The sequence below is a fragment of the Limulus polyphemus genome, unplaced genomic scaffold, assembly GCF_000517525.1.
Source record: "Limulus polyphemus unplaced genomic scaffold, Limulus_polyphemus-2.1.2 Scaffold1444, whole genome shotgun sequence".
Classification (NCBI taxonomy): domain Eukaryota; kingdom Metazoa; phylum Arthropoda; class Merostomata; order Xiphosura; family Limulidae; genus Limulus; species Limulus polyphemus.
The window spans coordinates 108,336-115,229 of record NW_013667054.1 but is presented as its reverse complement, the minus strand read 5'-3'; the positions used below and the strand labels follow the sequence as shown (position 1 = coordinate 115,229).

The 6,894-nt window shown below is 32.4% G+C and overlaps 1 protein-coding gene across 1 annotated transcript in view; it reads left to right on the top strand.

Moving 5' to 3' along the window:
* Positions 1–2,836: 2,836 nt before the first annotated feature.
* The window catches only part of LOC106463600 (monocarboxylate transporter 12-like), a 39,818-nt gene continuing 35,760 nt past the window's right edge, over positions 2,837–6,894 (top strand). The window contains exon 1 of the mRNA XM_013923647.2: positions 2,837–2,955. The gene's annotated coding sequence lies outside the window, so the exon portion shown is untranslated. The remainder of the gene's footprint in view (positions 2,956–6,894) is intronic.

The window sequence follows — 6,894 nt, the reverse complement described above, 5'->3', positions numbered from 1 at the left end:
GTTTTATGCTGTGCGACTACAGTGTATGTTTTGTAGTTCCCGTACGCTATTAGTGAATACTTTTTTCATTCTCATCTATGAATTATTCTGAAGAACTACTTATTATTCGTTACTTTTGTAAAAGTTTTGTAGCAAACGTGGGCTGGCCTGTTTTATTTTATAGTCTTATATTTGTTAAATATCACAACTGAAAACAGTGAAGGTATACCCAATGATAAATCAATGTATTTTAATTATTATAAATTTTTGGTTTACGACATTACATATTCCTAATTAGACTGGTATATTGAATTAACTAAGATATTTAATGGGTTAATATTTAATTTTGATCTATATAGGTAGTTTGCTTTGACCAAAAGTGACCAATAGTCTGTTACATCATATCGGAAACTTAGAAATGACTTTAAGTGTTTCATTAACATTTTGATGCGTAATGTACGTAAATTCTTGCGTTAATCAAGTGCTGTGATTCACCAAAGCACAGCACTTATAACCATAAGATCTTTGAAGGTTGTAGAACAAAAACATTTGTAATATATATATATATATAATATTTCTAGAAAAAAAACACACACAAAAAAAAAACATTAACTTCTCTCGGTTAGTTGAAAATAAATCCTATACCGAGCCGTTTCACTTAGCAAACTAAACGAAGAAGTAAAATGTTTAGGTATAGGATTTCTTTTCAACTGCCAAAGAGAAGCTGAGGGTTTGTTTTTGTTTTTCAGAAGTTTGAGAAATGTTCGAGTTCCCACCTCAAATATGTATGAACAATAGTTCTATCCCTGATTCAAAGGCGGCATCCACTGGTCAGAAGTTTAAGTAAAGAGGATGTTTTAATTATGTGACATTACGTCTAGTTTTTTCCCATCTCCCATCCTTATTTTAAGTGGAAGTTTACAATGTGTGCCAAACAAAGAGCAGGAAAAGGTTCTGACGAGCTTTATATGTATATTATGTAGAACAAGTGTAGAAATGTTGCAGGCGGAATATGGAAATATTACGAGACTTTTCTTTACTAAGACTACGAGACCTTTTTCTTTACTAAGACTCCGAGACCTTTTTCTTTACTAAGACTCCTTGATAATGAAGAATACTTGCAACATATATCGCTAACGCTATAGTGTTGTGTAGGATGGCACGATGTTCTTTGTTTAGTATGATTTCAAACCCAACTATATACTGATGGTTTCTATTATTTGTTCGAGCTTTTTTAGAAATATGTAATACCTCCCATAGTAACACAGAATACGTTACGTATTACGTAACATTTAGAACTACAAAAAGTCGCCTAGACTTAGAAATTAAAAGAGCATTTTTAAAGAAAAATAAATAGTTAGCTAAGCATGACTACTAAATTTACAAAAATCCTTGCCAAAGCCGTTGTTTCTATAAAATACTTCTATTTAAGTTTGCCAATTAAAATTGAAATACATGTATATCTAACTCTTTTTATGGTCTCCCAAAGAAATTCGTGACACTACGTAAAAATGTAAAGACTGCTATAAGTTCTTAATTAGCACGAAATTATAAAATAAAACAGAACAATGCGGTAGTTATAAAGACGTTATTCGAAACTACTGAAGCTCTCATTTGACTTTAGTTAATACCCGGTATTAGTCGAAATGTTTTAATATTTGTGAAAAAGTCATCTTAATATTTTGTGTGTGATATTTATTAATAAAAACCATTATTTTTTTCCATACTTTGCCCACTTTCGTGCATTGTAGGTATCATGTGATTATGTATTATATAATTTTGTTGTATTTCATGCTGGGATATTCACATGATCAAAAATGAATACCTTGAACATTTTTAACTGCCAAAATCACATTATTAAATGCTATATTTTTAATGCTGTAATTTAGATGTTGGCTAGAGGGAGCTGCGTGTCATAATAATGACGTTAAGATCGGCCTAGAAAGTTCTAAAGATTTTATGTCAACTTTCTTTAGAAATTCTAGGAGTATGTTTGAAATTAAGCACAAAACTACACAATGGGCTATACAGGTATCGAAAGCCCGTTTCTAGCGTTGTAAGTCCACAGACATCCCGCTGTGCCACTGAGGGGCACATACAGTGTATATAAGGGGTTCAGAGAAGGATTAAAGAGTCGAGAAGATAGGGAGTTGTTTCTAGCGGGTAAAGTGAATCAGTATATTTTCATGAAGTTTTGGATCTGTGTTAGCTATTGCACATATTGGGTTACTTTGTGTAAGTAACTTGATTGTTTGTCACACTATATTTATATTAGACACAGTGTTTAAGATTGTAGAAACAAATTTATGGTTACCTCGACTGGCCGTAGAATTATTTTTACCGGATATATAAGAATCCACCAACGAAAGAATCCACTCTTTCGTTTCATCAGAACGTAATTTTAAGTTAAAATATGAAAAAATAACAACGTTTTATCTTAATGTATACACAGTGTATTTCCTTTATTTTTGCTAGAATACAAAAATTACAACTTGTTATAAATTTTGTATAAACTTATAGAGAGTAAGTTAAATTGAAGAGTAATATATTTTTACAAGACAGTCACAAAGAAACGATGAAATATTAAAACAGTAAATTACTATCATTTGTTGATTTCATCCATACTACTGTGTCACATCATGAGGATGCAAATAATATATCATAGTTCATTTTTTGGAGAGTTATTTTGAGTTTGTTTTACTTGCTTGTATTGCATCTAAACATTTTATTTGTAAACAGAAAAAAAATATAACAGGTGGTGTTTATACACTATTTGGTGGTACCTTCCATTCTACAAAGACATTTGCGAGCCGGTGATCTACTCTGTTCTTGTGTACGTTCTCGCAGAACAAGTGAAATCACGAGAACAGCTGAGTGCCAATGAAAGAATTATATGTGAGGTTGATCATACAAGTCCGACAGAATGTTTATTGTACTAAGCGAGTAAGCTTCATCCTTTTATTGTCACTAGGAAGGGTAAGTAGATAAGCTATTCAGGTAATTGTTAGCTTATTCTATTTCAGTATTATCCAGTAGATATTGTTCATTTCTTCATTTACAAATAACAAACTATTTCTGCGAGTCTTATTAAAATTTCTTTAACATTCTCTGTTAAAAAAGGTTTGAACCACGTGGAAATAAGTGTTTGCTATAATTATACATTTATATTACACACAGAGATTATAACATCCTCTCTCTCTTGTGGAGAACAGCTTAAATTCAAAGGTTTTATACAAAATAATATAAATGAAGTTGTCTCAACTTATTCAACATAATTGACTGATAGCCTATGTTATATGGCCGAACTTTCAATGTTATAAGTTTATGACGTGGTCATTTATCATTTGAAATATGTGCATTATACCCAGAATTTAGTAATACAAAATAACCATATTATTCAATGGCCAAAAGTATTATGAATTTAAAATCAGAGCAATTTAATGTTTTTATTTAAATCTTATACTAGTATAGATATACTGTTTAATATAACACTGAGCTAGAACACAATATATAATATATGGCATCAATGTAAGTTCACTGGGCTACATTGCATCAAATTAACTAGCATTGGGGAAGTTCTTTTCACAGGATGTTACAGGGAGAAATTGAGTTATTTTTATATGCTCAATATTAAGGGTGTTTGAAATGTTCTTATAGATATAGTCACTCTGTTAACATCATATATATACCTAGATATACCGTATGAATTGTCCAGAGTACACAGTTATTTTGCGTTATACTTATTCGTCCAGAAATTAAGGCTCTGTGTATCGTTGACTACATAAAAGGTGTATGTATATATATATGTACGTATCTATGTGTATATATATACACACACACACATATGTATCATTTGTTTTCTTCAATTTTAAGAAGAAAATACTTATAATATGAAATATAAGGCTCTTATATTTGTAAGCGAGCAGATTGTGTTTTACGCTTGCCTGTCGCTTAGCAACATTCAGTTGATCTCACGTACACAGTTTCTATAACGCGTCGACGAAAACTACATGAAAGTTTCTAGTTTCTCGAACGAGAGCGAGTACGTTGTAAATGTTGGAGCCAATTTAAACACTAAAAATAATAGAGTTGTGGAAATCATTGTTTTTTTTTTTTTTTAAACAACTCAATAAGTATTGTATACATAGTAGGAAATATAATACCCAAATATTAGGGTGAAGAAGCAAGACAACAATTGCCACAATTGTATGTTTTTCCAGTGAAATAATTTATTGATTTCTTTGCCGCATTCATAAATACCGTCTCACTTCCAGGTCTTTATCAGTATACTATAGATATGGATATGCATATTTTTGAAATTTTGGCAATTACAAAGGGCGCTACTTACATTTTCTTGTTAACACTTATATATCGGCATACTTTCTACAGAGAACTGTTCACTCTCTTCCAAATTGTTTATTTTTAGAAACCGGGTTTCGATACCCGTGGTTAGTAGAGTACAGATAGCCCATTGTATAATTTTGTGCTAATCTACAAAGAAACGGTAAAAAGGAGACCGATAATTTTGTAAGTGTGAAAATGTCTTCAATGAAAAAAATGACCTCACATGAACCTTTGATGGGTATTGAGGATGTACATTTTCTAAAGATATCCAGCTCCAGAAGAATGCTTTAAAGCATTTGATGTAAATATGATTAAATAGATAATTTAATCCAAACGTTGTAAACTTAGAGTAAAATTTGACTAGTTACCAGAATTTGAATACCCCTGTTCGTTGAATATAATAGACACACAACCTTAAATACATGAACTGCATTACTTTGTTGAAAATGTTTATACGTAATACGATTTTAACCTTTTCTCTTCTTCTTTCTAAATAATGGTTGCATGATGACATCGACAAAACACGCCATACATGATACTGTATGCTGCCATAGTTGATTTCCTTTTTCTTAATAAGGATTTATTAATACCATTGTGATTCTATGTACTTCCTGGCTTTAATGGTAATTTTCAAAGAGAGCCAAAGCATATTCAAATATAGATTTTGCCATTACACTATATTTTAATTATCTGTCTATTTATTCTCCCTGAAATAAAAAGATAGACAGTGAAATAACCGACTTTCTACGACACTTCAGAATCCTTTCAAGCGAGTAAGGAATTTAAACCAGAACTTGTAACCATTATAGAAACCGATAAACTGTACACACTATGTATTTATTGTGTTCTATGCTGAATTTTATTGGTCATATAGTCTTGAAATGACGTACCGAGTGCTATGCGGGCTATAACACTAAAAATCGGGTTTCAATATCTGGGGTGGGCAAAGAACAGATAGCCCATTGTGTAGCTTAGCGCTTAAAAACAAACAAATCAAAGCGAATACTTGAAGAGGCTCTTGTTACAACCAGTTAAACCTTTTAACTTTTGTTCACATGTTTGTGATATGTTTACAAGTTGGGCATGCTCTACATCGAAATAGATGTAAGATGCAAGAAGATTGTCAAAGATCTGTAATAAGAGAAATTAAAAAGTAAATTAACTAACTATAGAAAGCAAGTAAATAGAAAAATGTATATATTTGATTAAATAAGACAAATTTCCTACTTTTGCATCTTATTTGTATTGAAAGGGTGTCTTACAATTAAATGCCTTGTAGAAAACCCAGAATGTTGCTCACAACTACCTTGCTTAGTCTAATGGATAGTTCAGTTCTCCAATGTGCCAAAGCACTGATGAAACTCAGTTATAAATGTGCCTCAGTCATTAAGATGTTTCTTGCCCAAGTCCTCAGTCAATTTAAGTATTCTTTCGTCCAGATTCAGTATAAGGCATTGCACCTCCTGTCCTTGAGTCCAACTATTCTAAACAGTGACCTAGCCTGAAATATCTGAGAAGTACTCCAGGTCTTCCTTACCATTGAACATTGGAGACGGCATTAGATTCACATCATTGTTAAGGACCTTAGGCAACATCTAACACTCGGCTGAGACACCCATGACATCAGGGTCATGGATTGTTATTGGTCTCTTGGAATTTCTACATTCAGTAAATCCTTAGTCCCTGTTACTGGGTAATAAAATGACGAGTTGACATATGAAACATTCCTGCTCTGTGTAGTCTCAGGCATTCCCATGACCCCTAGTGGTTCAAGCAATGCGTTTCGCCTTACGGAAAAATTTTCAACTGACTCATAAGTTTAATTCATCAACTACGAACAGCTGCTAGACAGCACAATTGGTAGACTTCATCCTCCATTGACTCATACAGTCTCATGTTTATGGTCAGGAATGACAACAAAAATGGATGGATTTTATTAGAGACCTTTGATCCTAAGACTACTGTTCAACGAATCACCATAATCACGTTAAACTCAGAGGTAAAATGACGTCAACAGTTCTGAAGGTTCCAGATTGCATATTCTATTTTCTGATTTAATGACCAGAACAAGAATTTAGACATAACTCTTTGTGTCAGTGGCAAAAGGCTAACACCCAGGAAAGATTTCTTCTAGGCCATATTATTATCTTGGATCATGGTCAACGCTTAACATCGAATTTATTCTCTTATCCGAAGTACTTCTTCTGGAAAATGCAATTTCTAAGTTCTGCCAAACTTCAAAACTTATCTTCTGCAAAAAACTACTATAGCTTTAAGTGTTATTTTCTGTAGCAGAGTCCCATCATGGAAGCTATTTACTATCGAACTAGATAATAGAGTTAGCACAAAGGATCACATATAAAGTGTAATAAACTTAAAATAAGACCCAAAACTCGAGCGCTTTCGAATAGTTGACTATTTTTCTTCTTCTTCTTGTTCTCCTGAAGAAGAATAGTCAACTATTCGAAAGCGCTCGAGTTTTGGGTCTTATTTTAACTTTACTATCGAACGTGATAGCTGTATTGTGCCGTGTTTTATATTGGTATTTGGGGCAGCTTTACAATAGTTACA